The 18302-nt window shown below is 45.7% G+C and overlaps 1 pseudogene across 1 annotated transcript in view; it reads right to left on the reverse strand.

The window, feature by feature from the left end:
- LOC146870435 (acid-sensing ion channel 2-like) overlaps nucleotides 1-13867 on the reverse strand; it is a 1159191-nt pseudogene extending 1145324 nt beyond the window's left edge. Inside the window, exons 1-2 of the transcript XR_014978317.1 lie at nucleotides 13855-13867; nucleotides 13658-13714 (exon numbers count right to left, since the gene is read on the reverse strand). The product of XR_014978317.1 is annotated as an acid-sensing ion channel 2-like (transcript). The remainder of the gene's footprint in view (nucleotides 1-13657; nucleotides 13715-13854) is intronic.
- Nucleotides 13868-18302: the final 4435 nt, after the last annotated feature.

Here is an 18302-nt window from a genome sequence, read left to right on the forward strand (position 1 = left end):
TACACTCTTTGTTACAGAACGCGAAGGTACTGCTTTATCAGTACTCACACAGGAACAAGCAGGATCACACAAACCGTGTGCTTATTTTTCTAGTACATTAGATCCCGTAGCTCAGGCTCTCCCTGCGTGCCTGAAATCAGTGGCAGCAACAGCTTTAGCAATCAGACAAAGCGATGCCATAGTGTTAGGACACCAATTGACAGTACAAGTACCACATGCAGTAGAGGTTCTCTTGAACCGCACACAGACATTCAACTTGACTATAGCACGACTCACTGGTTACGAATTAACATTGTTTCAGCCACATATAGAAATCAGACGTTGTAGTACATTGAATCCTGCCACACTGTTACCAGTAAACGGAACAGACCCACTTGCACATGATTGTATTGAAGTTATCACTATCACGACGAAACCTAGACAAGACTTGACAGACGTCCCATTGTCAGATCCAGACCTGACGTTGTATGTAGATGGGTCATGTATGAGAACAAGTACAGGAGAGTTAGTGGCCGCGTATGCAGTCACAACAGATACTGAAGTTATTGAAACAAATCGCATAAATACCTTGTCCGCTCAAGTAGCAGAGCTCGTCGCTCTGACACAAGCCTGTATTCAAGCTACGAATAAAAAAGTCAACATATATACTGATTCACGTTATGCATTCGGAGTTGTACATGACTTCGGCGTGCTGTGGCGAGAGAGAGGTTATTTAACTTCTCACGGTACCCACATTCAGCACGGACCCCTTATTCATGCCTTACTAGATGCAATACATCTACCCACTGCAATATCAATTATGAAATGTAAAGCTCATACGAAAGTTACTGATATCATTTCCCAAGGCAATGATTTAGCTGACAGAACAGCTAAACAGACTGCTCAAACCCACACATCTGACATGACAAAGACAATAGTTCCGACACCAACACATTGCATGACGGTTAAGGATCCCGCTCTTGACGTAATTGACATACAGACACATGCTACACCAGATGAAATAAAGAAATGGACTGAATTAGGAGGGACCCAAACGGATCAAGGATGGATGACGAAGGAAAAATCTGTGTGGTTCCTTCCTGATTCAATGGTCCAAGTTATCATTAACACTGTACATAGTCCAGCGCACCTAGGAGAAAAAGCTATGCTAGACAGCATTCAACACATTTGGTTCAACAAACATTTACGAGCAGCAGCTAAACAAAAAGTCCGTACCTGTATGATCTGTTGTCAGTTTAACCCAGGTAAAAGCATTCCCGTAGAACAGGGTGGATTTCAGCCTCCTGATCACTCTTTTGAAGTCCTCCAGATGGATTATATCCAGATGGAACGATGTCGAGGATTCAAATATGTTCTCGTAGTTGTCTGTGCTCTTTCCCGTTGGACAGAGGCATACCCGGTTTCAGATTACACTGCCCCGACTACTGCCAAACAGTTGGTTCGAGAATTCTTCCCACGATACGGTTTACCACGTGTTGTCTACTCAGATAACGGCCAGCCGTTCTCCTCCGAACTAATGAAACACGTTTCACTTTTGTTAGGCTATCAGTGGAGATTTCACTGTGTCCGACACCCCGAGGCAGCAGGTCTCGTGGAACGACATAATCAAACTCTGAAAATTAGATTGTCCAAAATATGTAGAGAGAAAGGTGTCGACTGGGTAGTAGCCTTACCAGTTGCACTCTTTTACATGAGAATGGTAGCGCACTCTCGAACAGGGCTATCCCCTTATGAGGTGGTCTTTGGTAGACCACCAAATATGTGGGGGACGCCTATACCACGAAAAATAACTGATGTTGACTGTAACATGCTGACAGATTACTTGGCTTCCTTGATGTCTGCACTACAATCTTGTCGTTCACAGGTAGCTGCAGCCTTTCCCGACAACACCGAGGTGAAACCCCATGACGTAATTCCAGGGGATTTGGTGTTAGTGAGGAATTTTGACCGGAAGTCCCAGCTGGATCCTAGGTGGAGATCGCCTCAACTCGTACTGTTAACAACGAGGACAGCCGTGAAGATCGAAGGTCGAAAAGGCTGGATACATTCAAGTCATATCAAGAAATTTCATGGACTACCGTCCGATGTAAATGACACACCTTGCGTGTCTTCACCGATTGACTCAAAGCTTCCTTTGGTTGAACTGAATGACAAAGAACAATACAGACTAAAATTAAGGTCTACCAAGTCAGACAATTTGATTGTTTAAGTCCTCTCCAAGGTGAATCGGTCGAATTTGTCCCTGACATGAATCCCCTAGACCTGAATAGAGAAAGACACCGAAGGAAGCGAATGAAACAACATGCGTACTATAAATCACTGCGTAGTCATTGCACAGTGACGTTATTAATTTTGTTTTTCTTATGTCTTTTAATTATAGCTGCAAGTATATTGTTGCACATATATTATCCTATTTCTAAACATGTTCATAATGTTACTGCTGAACATTCTTTTAGTGAACTTCCCCCGCATGAGTTGTCATATAGATTTGCGCTGCGCAACAACACTTTTATTAGTATGTTACATCATTCCCATCAGGTTAGCAATGCTACAAATTGTTGGATATGTGGCCGACTCCCTCCCTATCAGAACTATAAAGGAATTCTGCCTCTCTTCCCATACCCGTTCACACACAATGGCTCCTGTGGAGCATGGTTTAGTCTAATTAATTCCCAAGATTCGAATTCCGCAGTTTATCAAGACAACTGGGTATGGGGAAACCTGCACTTAGTTTTACTTAAAGTCTGCTACCCTGACAAGAAGGGACTTCCCAAAAGAACAGGAACTGATCTAGAAAATGAAGTATATGGATTAGGTAATTTCACGCTTAATCTCATGATCCTGAATGTCGAATCCGAAGCTGCACCAATTTTGCCCGCTATGTCAGTATTTCCAGTTAAAGGTGAATTATGTATAAGAAAGAATGGCTCTATACACATGGGCCACAGTAAATGCACCACTGTAATAGAATTCAGTGATCAAGGCAAGTCTACATTTAGAGCTTCTCGCCATTCCTACTTTGTATGTGGTCAGACTGCATATATACGTTTGCCTCTAGATTGGGATGGTACCTGCTACATTGGATTCCTTTTGCCACCTGTTTTCCTAGCTCCTCCTGATTATCATAGAAATACTCATTTAGTACACAATAGAGAACGGAGAGATCTCCCAATAGTCGATTACACTGAGACAGCATGGGAAAAATACACAGATTTCAATAAAGGTCTCTTTCCCTATATAGGTACAGTTACCAATAGTAAGCTGATACGTAGATTAACCAGAACCCTTGAAGCAGTAGTGAACGAAACTATTTCTGCCTTAGGCAATTTAACAGAAGAGCAGTCTGCTATGCGGATTGTTGTGCTTCAAAATCGTCTTGTCCTTGACGTCATCCTGGCCGATAGGGGCGGAGCTTGTAGGGTCATCGGATCAAGCTGTTGCATTTTCATACCAGAAAATTCGCCATCTGTATATAAAGCCATAACTCGCCTTCATAAGATTGTAAGCCAGATACACCAGAATCCAGGCACCTGGACTTGGTCCAGTTGGTTTTGGAGTGTATTATCTACCTTTGGATGGAGGGTCCTATCCTTCCTAGGTATTGGCTTTCTCATACTATTCAGTTGCTGTTTATGCCTACAATGTGGACCAGCGATTTGTGGTCTGTGTGCCACCTCGTGTATCCCACATCCAAGTTTTCATTCAAGATTCCGGAAGAAGAAAGAAGAACAAATGATGCTATATGAACAGATCAACGGATTGATGAAGATTGATATCTCTTAAGGGCAAGTAGGGGACAAGGAGGGAATGTGGAAATATGGATTTTTATGGTCAGTTATGTCCCCTATCTTGGACCCCAACGGTTTCATGTATAAACCATAAGTACATGTATGTTTCCTCCAGTTCCAGTTATGAAGACGCAAACACATGTGCGTCCACCGTCAACATGTCCTCTTTCAGATCCGCCATGAATGGGCCGGATATTCTATTCCTAAGTATGAAAGGCCACCGGCTTTATATGGTTCACTTATCCCATTTTACAGTTCAGACGAGTAGGCCCTGATTCTGCCATCAAGTTTTTTCTGCCTTCTGCCTCTGAAAGCTCCAGTCTGAGCTCGCATCTGTACCCATGAACTTTGTCCTACTCCCTGCGCGGCTAACGGTGCCTGACTCCAGCCTGTTGCCTGCCAAAAACTGTATTTCACCTTCAAGATTATCTGCTTTGCTCCGCTCCCTATCCAATACATTCCTGTCTAGTAGTTTAAGTAAACATTCTCCCAGCTACCGAGCAAAGGGCCCGGCTTCTCTGTCTTCATGCAAGTAATTAATAGCCCTATTACTATGGAAGATTTCTGCCCTCGCATCTAGTGTAGACACTTAGACGCTTGTACACGCACTAACGGACAGTATAGTCAGTATAGAATAAGATTCTATCCTAAGAGACCTTTCTTTCTGGATAACACAGTTCTTTAAACATAGGATATTAGATATGATTTGGGATTAGGTTGACATAACCCCAGACTTCTGTCTCCACATGTAGAGCTAAATGTCAAGTCCCCTTCATCCCCTAGTTGCACGTCAATCACACGTCATGCTGCTGCGCGCGCATCTCTGCCAAGTATTTCTGCTGACATTGCGAAATTCTTTCATGGAACCACCCATTTATGACATCATACCTGATGATGTTCTTTAGTTACACCCACTTTAGTTACGCATGTATGTTCTAATCTTTGTTATCAACTGTTACGCCTCCGGCATCTGTTTCACTGTAATGCCTATTGTATAAAAATGATTACTTGTCAATAAAGTAGGGTCCTTCACTTCCTGAACCTTCGTGGTGATGGAATATGGAGTCCTCAATTCGAATTGATTTTGGAATAAAGCCCGTTCCAAACCTCTAATACCACGGATTCTGCCTCTTATTTTACTGAGCTATTATTATAGATTTTCCGCATCAAATTAAGTCCCGGTAATTAAATTATTTACCACACAAGACAGGATGGCCTTGCAGATGTGATCACTACACATAGCTCTGCAGCTTTCAGAGAGTGTAAAGTTTCTAGTTTTCTGTTTTAGCTCGACAAAAGTCAAACTGCAGTTATCAATAAAATAAGTTGATCAAGCACACAACTATAGGCATTACTATTCAGCCAGCTTTCTATGCCCTAAACCTGCCATGTGAATGCTCAAAAGAATTAGTGTTTTCATGCTGATACACACTCAGGCATGGCATGTATGTAGCATGTATCTGTTGCCAGGAAAGCCTTACCACACATAACACTACACCTGTGAGAATGATAAGCATTGAAAATGCAATAGGTCTCGCCTTTGATTAAGTTAAAGCCATTTGCTTTCCTAATGGTATTGTATAGCAAAGCAAATGGCTTTAACTTAATAAAAGGCGAGACCTATTGAATTTGTAATGCTTGTTTACATTCTTGTACTTGCATTCCTTCAAATGTAGTTGGATTTGCAATTGTGAAAAGTAAACTAAACAACGATTAAGGAAAACAGGTATTTTAAAAGTTAAAAATAAGTAAAAAGCATGTGGATGCATAACTAACACCTCTAGGTCACAAAGCAAGGCTCTGCAAGAAACAGCGTGAGGTCCATGCATTGACAAAGTACTGCTATGAACTGCTGAGCTCCCAGCCCCTCAACACCACCCCTCTGGATTAATGTTTGAAAAAATGAAACACCTCAAGGGAAGTGCATGGTGTAAACTGCACAGCATGTCTGGAATAAAGACACACTGCTCTAGAAGAGGTGCCCGGGGCAGTGCAGGAAGTTCGAATGATAGGTCCGGCGCTGGCTCTTGGCACCACAGACCCTTCTGTCCAGTGCCCGATAATAGGCATCTGAGAGGTGGGGAGTGTCACGACATGGCCCCGGGTCATGTTCACAAGAAGGCCCTGTGATTAAAAAGGGAATGTCGGTGAGGAGTTAACGGAAAGAGCCAGCCTGCTAAAATCCTCTGATTTTCACTAACACTGCCCATAAAAGAGCATGAGGGGAAAGTGCAACTGTGCACCCTCCGGGAAGAACCTTTACGTGCGAGGAAGTCATGAACGTATACTAAATCACTCCACTCGCAGACAAATGGCGGCACAAGTTTGAGCAGTCTACAAAAACAAAACCAGGAAAAGGGGGATGTTGTTCAACAAAAGAGCCCTGCGGCTTTCTGGAAGTCATGTGACAAGGATCTGATGCGTTCTTAACAAATGTTCATCGTTTGTCCAACACAATACGCAGCAGAGGTTACAGAGTAGGTGGTTTGGTGAGTAACATTATAACAGTTTGGTCCTGTTTTCAAAGCTCTACTTTTGTTTCGATGGCACTATATTCATAGGAGCCTCTCCGGGTCTTTGTAAAACATTAGAACATAAACAAAGGCCAATGGATGATATTTTCTTTCTGGGAAAGGTTAGGTGCCAGCTCTAGCGGGATATGACACGCAGTAGACCTTGGCTTTGCAGGGTTAACATGTCAGTGTTTGAGAACTCCAAGAAAGTGTAGTAAAGAACACAAAGAAGAACCCGTGTTGTAAACAGCTGCCCGGGAACAAAGTGGGGGGGAGCGGGCTGGCTTCCAGAGCGCCCTGACATGAGCCATTAAGAGCAGAGTCCACTCCCTCTCATTGCTAAGACCCCACCAATCCCCTCAGAGCCACGTTTCCTCCCTAAAGTCTGTCTGCGTCCTAAAAGGAAGGCATTTCCTCTTCTTGGCTAGGAAGGAGAGGTGGGGGGTGAGGGAAGCGAGCAAAGATCCTACGTCAGAGAGGTAGGAAAAGGCTGCAGCTCCAAGAGCCAGTGACGCATCTGAAAATATTAGCCCTTGGCAGTACAAACACACAAAAACGAAACACTGACACAGGGAGCAAACTGAACCCCTCCCCCCATGGACCGGAGCATGAGGCGCTGAGAATAACAGGCAAGGGCGGTATGCTCACACACAGGGAGGGAGTGGCCTGTAAGCAGCACACTACACCACACCCCAGCCCCACTCGGAGTCTGTGACACTGTAGCACAAAATAAGTGGAAGATGGATGCACACAAGCTTAGGTTCAGAGGCACCGAGACGCCCTCTGGCCACTTTCCGCAAACCAGTGACGCAACTCAATTTATCTAACACTGGCTATTATACAATCAAGAGGTGATTGCACAGATTTTAGAAAAATATGATAGAATGCAAAAAAATAGGTACACTCCTAGGCAAGTATCCCATAGAGGCAGTCACATGCACTGGGGACTCCAATGGTCCACTGAGTCCGTTGGTTGCACCAACATGCCCAGGCAATATTTTAACACAAGCTGCAAGAAAGCACTGGCCACCGAAATAAAAACAAATGGGTACCAGCTGCGTAGAAAAGCTGTCTCTAGAGATGGCGAGTGTTCCTGTTTGAGATGTGGGAAGCTGATTAAGTCCTGGCTCCTTACTTTCCGGGAATTGTGAACCCGCCTGTCTGTGTTTTTTAAACATCATTTGGAAAGCAAGACTAACAAGCCATATTTATTATTCCTATGGGACTCAGTTAGGTGAAAAAAACGAGTGCTTACATAAAAGGTAAATGCCATTGTGGAGCTTCATATAACTCAAACACAAACATAAGCGGCGGACCGCTGTGCAAATAAAAATAAAAGTGCTTGCGTGCTTACTTTAGTGCCGAGCCGATCGAGCACTGACCGTACATTGCTGCATCTTTCCAAGTTCAAAAGAAAGCACTACGTCGCAAGGGAGACTAAAAAGCGACTGATACAAGCTGTCGCCATTGTAAAACACGTAGCAAAAAATCAACAATAACAAGTTAAAATAATTGCATGGAGCGCGATGCAAAAATAAACACGCACCGCTATTGCCAAAGCCCTTAATTTGAAAAAAAGTCCTCACATGAGTAAACAAAGGAGACAGTATCATGCCACCAGTACACGATCCAATCCCGGTGGGCGTGGCCTAAAGTGGACAGGGTGGCAACCAGGAGGGTCTAAAAACCCTCTGGTGCAATCGAAGAACTATATTTGGCATGAGTAATGAGGAGAAACGACGAACGCCAATGGAACTTGCGGGCGGAGCGAACACAGGACTTCTGGAACTGTATCGATTCCAAGAAGCCCTCGCGTGGCGAGGCAGCGCATGCGCGCTGCTAACGCCAGGCGAGACCTAAAAATGAATGGTGTTAATGGTAAAAAGAGGCAACACAGACACCAAAACTGGAGAGGGAATCTGTATGCACGTTCATCTCGGATAGGAAAGAAAAAAGATGAGGGCACCCATACTAATCAAGTGACACTCCAAAACCCTTTCACTTATAGTTAGTGCGTCCATAAGAGAGAGAAAGAGACTCGACGAGAGCCAAATATGAGGAGGTATTAAAGAGAGTACCCATGCCTGCAATATGTGTGAAAGTTTACTAATGGTATTCGTTTCCTTGAGCAGTTTAGTGATTCAGTGTTCAAGTACATGACCGGAGGCAAGGGTTTTATATTTACAAGACAGACAGACAATTGGTCTCAAACCCTATAAATTACCCTTTTGCATACGCCCACCCTTGCCAATTAAGTAAGCCAAACCCAAAAATTGGGTACAGTGACTTTCCTCAACTGCCACCAGATACAGAGTTTGGAATCAGCTAAAGCTGTCACCAGCAACCTAGGTGTATGATTATAAAGACACAGTATATTGTTGTGTGAGATATTCTGTAGGAATAATCCATAGATTAACGGTTTTAGCAATCCTGTCCCAAACCATGGCTCCAAATTTACAATGCTGGGCCAGAAGCATAGTATGTGAACCAGAGTGCAGTGAGGTTGGTGCACCTACTGCACTATTCATGCCCCTGACTGACCCACTATTTTGTTTTGAAGAAGTGCCAGATTGCTGATGGGCTGTATTATCTTGGCTGCATCATGGTGCACCAGTGCAGCATTCGGTAACTGTGGGACCCCGAAGTAGGTGTGTAAACGGTCGTACCGGTGAGAGAACCAATGGTTCAGAGCCCACGCTCCCCATGGGAACCATGAGGCTTTATATTTAGCCTTTTTAACATCCGAATCATCCTTCAAGAACGGCTTGAAGGCACAACAAATTACTCTCTAATAAAGGTGTAGTACACAGAGGTTCAGGGTGTGGGTGCACCTTAGCGAGTGCAGACGCCCCATTCCTCAAATTCCTGGTCCTGACGAAAACTTAAGAATTACTAGAAAGGTTGAAACATGTTGACCACACACACATACCAACACTGATATCACTGGCCATTAATACCAGTTACGATATCTATTCACAGGTTTTAATCGTGCCAAGTGGCTTCATATTAAATTATTAGGAAGCACACCGCTGACACTTTTAATATATCACTTTTATTTTTCATCATTCATGTTTCCACTCACCTACACACACGAAAACCCGCTCCGCTGGAATTCCAGTCGTCGAAGCACACCCTGACGGCATTCGGCGATCAGGGTGGGACCCAGATGATGAAGCATGTCACCAACCAGGTTGGTGAGTGATGGGTCTTTTTCCAAATAGGAAATTCTTTTGCCCTGAATTATTCCTTTCTCTATCTCTCCCCCTGCTTTTCGATTGAATCTTTTTCGACTGCATCTCTCTCCCTCCTTTGTTTTATACTCATATCCAGACCGGGGGCTCGGGATCCTCATTACCCTCACTCTCTCTATTGTTTTTTTGGTTGCACCATTGCTACCCACACAGACATAGGAGCATCCCTCATGTGTCATCCTTCATTGGGATAGATTGTTAAAGGGTTGTAATATTTGACCTACTTGAAGACCCACCCTTACACTTTAGAATAGTCCATGGAACGGCCTTAAAGTGTTGAGAGAGAACAAGGCACATAAGACTTAGGTTATTCAGCATACCTCATGGTAAATCACTGGATAGTCACAGTGGAATTATGCATTGAATATCTTTAAGGCAGTTTGCTACAAAGCTGTATATTTACCAATGTCATTTAAATCAGCACAACCTGCATAGACACAAGAGGAACAAGCATTGGCAAAGCACATAGGTCTGCTCACAAATGGAAGTGCCTTACCAACTGGTGACATAAGGCACTCAATCTCTTATCATACATGTACTCCTTCACTCATCCTTCCACTCACACTGTACCTTCTTGTATTCACACACTCATCCATTTACAATGCCCCCTTACCCACATACCAGTTAATGTAATACAGATCGTTTAGCTTTGCCAATGCATGGTATGTCAATGTTGCACTGAAAATACACAATGTGTCAGGAGCTACCTTATGTCCTGCTGCTGTGAAAGGTTGTTGGTACTGGTACAATTTCAAACGTTGGGTAATCTTGCAATATTGGGTTCATTTTTAAATATCTCTGGTTAGTTACCATTACATTAACAAGCATTGGCATAGCCAATAGGTATAGCCTTTGGGACCTTAAAAGTGTTTAGCCATGCAACAGTTGATGCTGTTGTACCAATGATATTGTGCTGCATAACTAAATACTTATAAGGTCCCAAAGGTGAGACCTATTGGCTATGCCAATGCTTGTCTGTGGATAATCAACTGAACCATAAGTATGGAGCCCCGTATGGAGCCCCCTTCGTGGCCACCTGGTGACTTGTAGTGGCTTGGCCAAGTGAGAACGTTTTTGCTTTTAATTTAAAGAGTTGATAGCATAAAGATATAGCTAAAGGGACCAGGTAAAGATGTGAATGAATTCAGCTGGAACGCCTGTTAATCATGAACAGGCCTAGGCCTGTCTCTTGGTTATCACAAACCAATTAGCCGTCGCCTATCACTAAAGAACATATTGGTATAGTACAGTTAAAGAGCAGCATGCGATTGCTAGATCACCCTTGGATCAAAAGAGTCTTCCAGCAAATAACAGAGTGGAATGTTTAGTGGCTAAAGAAGCGCGGTTAGTGGAACTCTAGGAACTAACTACATGTACGTTATCTCAGCATAGCTACTTGTAAGACCACAGAACACCTTGCACATTATTCCGACAGATGCCGAGCATCAAGTGATGACAAGCACCAAGTTTTGTGAAGAATCTAGGATGTGGCTTGAGATGTACTGAGAAGGGAGCTGAAGGACGAAAAGTGGGATAACACGCCAAGTAGATGTACATACATGTGGTTTCCATTCCTTTCAGTAGGGTTGTTTAATGGATTATCATGGCTTTTTAGATTCTGTAAAAATAACCCTGTGGCACTTATATTCCTGGAAATGGCCTGGTCTCTTATTTACCTTCAACACAGACAATGGTCTTGATCATTGGGTTGAGTGCCACCTGCAGAGGTCTTATTACAGTGATTTTGGACGGCTTTGGTAAACTGAATACACCCTACCTGAGTAAAGCTAAGCTTCAGTAATTTGAGGAATCCCCTCCATTGTGTGTGACCAGCACCCGTTCTCTGTTCCCTTTTAATGCCCTCACAATGGGATCCTTTGGAGGCTGTAGCAGCTGCTCCCTGGCATGTGTCCAGAACATGCTGCTAATCTAGGTGTAAGCTCCGACTGCTGTGAACCGTGCCCTTCCGAGGCTCAAGCTGGATTGCGAAGCAAAGATCCTGTTTTTGAGTTTTACATTAGTGACACGGGGGGTTATTTAATAAATGGTGGCATTTTGATATATTCCTGAACCCACTTGTAATTTTACCGGATGACTCAGTGACATTGAGGACTCCATTTTCGGGCCATGAACTCTTATTTCACAAATGTGTTCTGGGAAATGCAGTAGAGCTTCTTTTTAATTGAATCCAAGATACAAAATCTTCAGTGTTAAGTGTTTTGTAGAAGGTAAACCTGGACTGGAATATAGTTTTTCCCATGGCTCTACTGTATCTTGTAACCCTATTTAGTTGCTTGTACAAATGGTGTAGGTGTTATTTTAAAACCGAGGGCAAATACTACAGGTTGAGCACTTGTGCCCTTGATGTTGATACACAGGTTCTTAGATTCTTCCTTAACACAAAGTAGTTGAAAATTCCCTTTTATTTAACCAGGCCATCACAATCGCGTGTATCGTCTTGTCTTGATTAATAAGTTGCATACTGCTAGACAGTCAGCGCTATCCGAGGCCTAGCTCCATCAATAAAAAGTTTGTATTTTTTCTTGATGTGGTAGGCGCTTCGGTGGGCAGCAACGAGGAACTTCCGCAAGAGCATGAGGCCTTTTTAGATTTTGCCTAGAGCATTCATGCGCTGTCAGCAAAAGCTATTGTTTATTAAAAAACACAAGCACGCGCGCCTCGCGCTCAAAGTCAAAAAAGAAAAAAAAGTTTGACGAGAGGCAGCAGGGGGGGGGGGGAGCGATGAGGGGGCCTGTGCCTGTTTCACTTGCGTTTCCCTTGCGGGAGTGAGCAGGGGCACCATATGTTTGCAAGTTAATTACAAACATATGGTGCAAAAGCTCGCTCCCGCAAGGGAATCGCCAAACGTGCACTCGTTGCCATTGAAAGCAATGCAACGCATGCACGTTTTTAGGGCAAAAACTGAATCGATTCCAAAAGGTCTCTCAAAATCAGCGCATGTGCGCTGCATAGGCGAGACCTAAAAAGGACACTGACGTGGGTTGCAGGTATATATCAAGGGCAAATCTCCTCCCCCATTAGTTTTCCGGCATTGCCCTCTCGCCACGTTTTTCCCTGCCAGTCTGACAAAGGAAAGAAATAAGAAAACTGCACATGACTTGTCAAGCACGCCCAGGCTGTCATTCGCAGCGCAGCACCCATTTACTTACAGCACTGCTAATCACACTGCTCATGCAATGAGTTAGAGCGGTAAATAAATCTCTCCAGTGACTAAAAGTGCCAGAAGCAACAAAATAAACTCTACTGAAACAACGTAGTTTATTCCTTGTCATGGACTCAATACCATAAAGGACCAAACCATAAGTTGGTGGACATTTGTAATTCGCTTTGAGAATATGGTCACCTGGAAAGAGAAGCACAATGCACAGGAAAAGCAACTAGATGCCAGACCATGCCTGGCGAGGCCTACCCAGTCCCGCCCCATACCCTCTCTCACCTGCAGCTCTGCCATTCCCCTTGCTGTCCCAGCCCTCCCTGTAAGTCTCGGCCCAGCACCCCTTACCTCTTGACTCTACCTCGCTGCAAGGACAAAACCTTGATATAGAATTATTATTGTAGCAGAACTGTGATTGCAGAAATAAACCCTTATTTCGAGAAAGCTTGTGCACCAGGAGAAGTTGATACTGCATCACTCACTGTGCCGTGTGTGGAGGTATGTGGGTCTCAAGTGGAATGAAGCCACTGACTGATGATTGTGGGGCTCGGGTTCACCCTTTTCTGCAAGCCCAACATAAAGCAACAATAGTATCTTATTCAACAGTGGCATGAGTCACATTCAAAGTCAACATCTGCTGCACCAATGCATCGACAGCAACATCAGTGTCAGCTTATACGTTGTTTAGTAATTATTAATCATTATTGCTTGAGACTTCTTACCACAGAACAAAGTCGTGAGTTATCACTGCCCTGAATATTTTCACAGTAGGAATTGAAAGCAAACAGCCCCGTATACTATCGACTGGATAGAAGGTATATTATTATAAGGTACCAGTGGAATGTAATACTATGGAAAATGGCAGCCTAGGGTTGAGTGTAGTGTCACTAGATGCCTTATCATGCAGTGTGGTCTGCATTAGTTACTAACCTAATGCTGGCTCCGCACACTCCGTATACTGCTCAGTAGTACAGTATGGCGCATCACCTGCAAGAGAGCATACATGCAATGGTTAGAATATGGCCATTTATGATAGATGAGCAATTCCTAAACATGGTTAGCTTAAAACAGAGAACGCCATTGGAAATCCAGGATTCAATTAAAGCTATTCTTAATTAGCAATGCACAGCATTGATACATGTGGATAAAGAGGCACATTACATGGGGTTCTCGACAGAATTAATGACTGTAACGGGTATTTCAGACATAACACAAATCAATAGTTCTACTTAAACCTAAAGAGTTGTAGCTGTGAGGTAAAGTAGCAAAAACACTTACTTGTGATCTAAAAGAAATACATGCCTACAAACTTCGTGCACTATCTTGTAAAGTTACAACACAGTTCAGAGAGAAAACTCGGCTGAACTCTTAGTAGCTAGAGCACAAACAGTGGCTTTTCCCCCATAGGACACATAATAGGTTCAAAGAGAACCAAACAACATTAAAGTCAAGAAGACAACATTAAATATTCATAAACCAATTTAGAAAAATCAAGAAAATGGTGCTAAGCAAAATGACACAAAATGGATAAAGGTTGATTACTGAAACCAGAGCTAAAATCGAGGTCGATGCACAAACATGTTTCATAGTATGTGCAGAGTTCAATGACTACGCCTGCACATACCTTTACCCTATTTTGATATTCTTAAATCAGGTGTAACAATATGACTGTAAAGCCAAGCCACCTGACCTGTGCCTGTTTTAATGCAATTTCTTTAAAGCCTGCCTTTTGCTTGTGTGCTGGTTTGTACAACAGTGAGATGGGCAACTAATTTTTTTTTGTTTTTTTTGTTTTTATTCATGGTAAGACATTTTTCCTAATGGTGAAACCCCTTAATATCTACCCCCACCAAATCTAAAGGTGATCCATACCCCTTATTTGGGAAATTATTGTTAGTTGACTGGAGTGTCAGCCTGGTCAAGCAGCAACCACAATCCTTGTCAGGGTGAGGCACAAGCCAAGCCTAAATTAACCTGTGCTTAACGCTCTGGTAGCTTGGCACAGAACTAACTTAAAGTATTTGTGAAACACTTTAAACAGCAATAAAGTGGAAATACAATACAAAAAGGATCCCACAACAAGTTAGAGAAATAGTATTCTCTCTGAGAAATAAAACAAGACCAAAATGACCAAAGGTCTAATAAGTAGAACCGTAGATATTCAATTGTAAAGGTTTTAGTACAATAAAGCACAAAGTGCCAACAGTGGATATCCGGTTGCTCCGGAATGGGACAAAGTCACAGGTTTAGGTCGATTGCCATGGAGCCGAGGACTGGCTACAGGGACCCACTTAGGCCTGCTGAGCAGATTACCTTAAATTCTGGTTTGCAGAACGTTGCGAGGTTCCGCATTGAAGATGCGTCACGCAGCTGAACCGATGCGTGGGTTCTGAAGAAATGTGAGACTGCGATGCAAAGTCGATCGTCGTCATTGAAGCTACCGTCGACGAGAGATGCGAAGAGCTGTACTGAGGATGCGTCACGCAGTGACAGTCCTGTAAGTGTTGCGAGCTGCAGAAGTGTCCAATCCACAGTCGGGTAGCTCACAGATGGCAGAGTCCAGGTACAGAAGCAAGGTTGTTGGAAGCCTGTTATGTGTCTGAGGCTTCAGATTAGGAGGCCAGCCAACTAGTCCTTGGAGTCACTCTGGGTTCTGGGTTCAAGAGAAATAGGTCCAGTCCGTCTCACCCAGACAAGAGAACAGCAGGTCAACACAGCAGGACAGCAGTTAATTCAGAGCACCAGTCCAGCAGAGTGGCAGTACTTGTAGCAGCAAAACAGTCCTTCTTCCTGGCAGAGTATCCACAGAACCAGAAGTGTACTGCAGTGGTGGTGTCGCTTCTAGGGCAGGCCTTTGAAGTGCACTTATGCCCTGCCTTCCTAGCCCTGGCTCGTGACTAACTATTGGGGATACGCAGCCCTTTGAGTGGAGACAGGACACAGCCTATTCAAGTGTAAGTGGGACTGGGCCCAGCTCCTCCCTCTCATCTTGCCAGTGATGGCCAAACCAGTCACAAATCAATCAATCAATCAATCAACGGCATTTGTATAGCGCGCTACTCACCCGGGGGGTCTCAAGGCGCTGGGGGGGGGGGGGTTACCGTTCGAACAGCCAGGTCTTGAGTTGCTTCCTGAAGGCGAGATGGTCCTGGGTTGTCCGGAGGTAATTGGGGAGGGAGTTCCATGTCTTGGCCGCCAGGTAGGAAAAGAATCTTCCTCCGGTGGTGGCTCTGCGGATGCAAGGGAGGGTGGCCAGATCGAGGCTGGCGGAGCGGAGCTGGCAGGTGGGCTGGTGGAAGGTCAGACGGTTGTTGAGGTAGTTGGGGCCCAGGTCATGGAGGGCCTTGTGTGCATGGGTGAGGAGTCTGAACGTGATCCTCTTGTTGACGGGGAGCCAGTGGAGGTCTCTCAGATGTCCGGAGATGTGGCTGTGACGGGGGATGTCCAGGACGAGTCGAGCTGAGGCGTTCTGGATACGTTGAAGCTTCTTCTGGAGTTTGGTGGTGGTGCCGGCGTAGAGGGCGTTCCCGTAGTCCAGTCGGCTGGTGACGAGGGCCTGGGTGACCGTCTTCCTGGTCTCGGTGGGGAGCCACGTGGGGAGTCTTACGAAGCATGCACAGGGTATTGAAGCATGAGGACGAGACGGCGTTGACTTGCCTGGACATCGAGAGGGAAGCGTCTAGGATGAAGCCCAGGTTGCGTGCGTGGTCTGTTGGCTTGGGGGTGGCGCCTAGGGCGGGGGGCCACCAGGAGTCGTCCCAGGCAGAGGGTGATGGTCCTAGGATGAGAACCTCCGTCTTGTCTGAGTTCAGTTTCAGGCGGCTGTTCTTCATCCATACTGCGACATCTTTCATCCCTTCGTGTAGGCTGGCTCTGGCGGTGTTTGGGTCGTTGGTGAGGGAGAGAATCAGCTGCGTGTTGTCGGTGTAGGTGAGGATCTTGAGGTTATGTTGGCATGCGATGGCTGCGAGGGGGCTCATGTAGACGTTGAAGAGGGTGGGGCTGAGCGATGACCCCTGTGGAACGCCGCAAATGACTTCGGAGGCTGCTGACCGGAATGGGGGGAGGCAGACTCTCTGGCTTATTCCGGTGAGGAAAGAGGAGATCCACTCTAGGGCCTTCTCCTGGATTCCGGTGTTATTTAGGCGTTGTATCAGGGTACGGTGGCAGACAGTGTCGAATGCTGCGGAGAGGTCCAGGAGGATGAGGGCTGCTGTTTCCCCGTTGTCCAGTAGGGATCTGATGTCGTCTGTGGCTGCAATGAGGGCGGTCTCCGTGCTATGGTTGGCTCGGAAGCCGGACTGCGAGTGGTCGAGGCAGCCGTTGGTCTCAAGGAAGGAGGCTAGCTGTCTGTTGACGGTCTTCTCGATGACTTTGGCAGGAAACGGGAGGAGCGAGATGGGGCGGAAGTTCTTGAGGTTGGTGGGGGTCTGCTGTGGGTTTCTTTAGCAGGGCGCTGATCGCGGCGTGTTTCCAGCAGTCCGGGTAGGTTGCGGTGTTGAAGGAGGCGTTGATGATGTCGCGGAGGTGGGGTGCGATGATGTGGTCGGCCGAGTTGAAGATGTGGTGAGGACAGGGGACCGTGGGGGATCCGGAGTGGATGGTGTTCATGGTGCGTGCAGTGTCTTCGGTGCTAATCAGGGTCCAGGTGCGGAGGGTGGCGGTGGGGGGCGTTGGTTCGGTGATGGGGTTCGTGGTCGGAGGGCCGAAGCTGTTGTGAATGTCGGTGATCTTGTCGTGGAAGAAGGCTGCTAGGGAGTCGCAGAGGACTTGTGAGGGAGTGATGTCGTTGTTTCCGGCGTCGGGGTTGGAGAACTCTTTGACGATGGTGAAGAGTTCTTTGCTGTTGTGGGAGTTGTTGTCCAGTCGCTCCTTGAAGGCTGTTCTTTTTGTGGCGCGGATCAGTTGGTGATGTTTGCGGGTGGCGTGTTTGAGGACAGTCATGTTGTCTGTGGTCCGGTTGGTGCGCCAGGTATTCTCCAGGGTGCGGCAATTCTTCCTGGAGGTGATGAGTTCGTCGGTGAACCAGGAGGTTTTCTTGCTGCCGCATCTGTTGGGGGGGTTCTTCAGTGGAGCCAGGGTGTCTGCGCAGTTGGTGAGCCACAGAGTGAGGTTGTTGGCGGCTTCGTTGGGGTCAGATGAGCTGGTGGGGGGGTTCTGGATGAGGGCGGTGGTGAGCTGGTCATTTGTGATCTTGTTCCAGTTCCTGCGAGGGGCAAGTAGCGGGTGATGGTGGGTCGTCGTTTTTCTGAAGCTGAAATGGACGCAGCTGTGGTCGGTCCATTGGAGAGTGGTGGAGTGGTTGAAGGCGACGTGCTTGCTGGATGAGAAAACTGGGTCGAGTGTGTGGCCGGCGTAGTGGGTGGAGGTGGTTACCAGTTGCTTGAGTCCGATGTTGGCGAGGTTGTCCAGCAGGGCGACGGTGTTGCGGTCCTTGGCGTTCTCCAGGTGGAAGTTTAGGTCCCCCAGGAGGATGTAGTCGGTCGAGTTGATGGCATGTGGGCTGATGAAATCTGTGATGACTTCGCTGAATTGAGTGCGTGGTCCCGGTGGTCTGTAGACGAGGGTACCTCTG

Source organism: Triturus cristatus, chromosome 1_1 (genome assembly GCF_964204655.1).
Source record: "Triturus cristatus chromosome 1_1, aTriCri1.1, whole genome shotgun sequence".
NCBI lineage: Eukaryota > Metazoa > Chordata > Amphibia > Caudata > Salamandridae > Triturus > Triturus cristatus.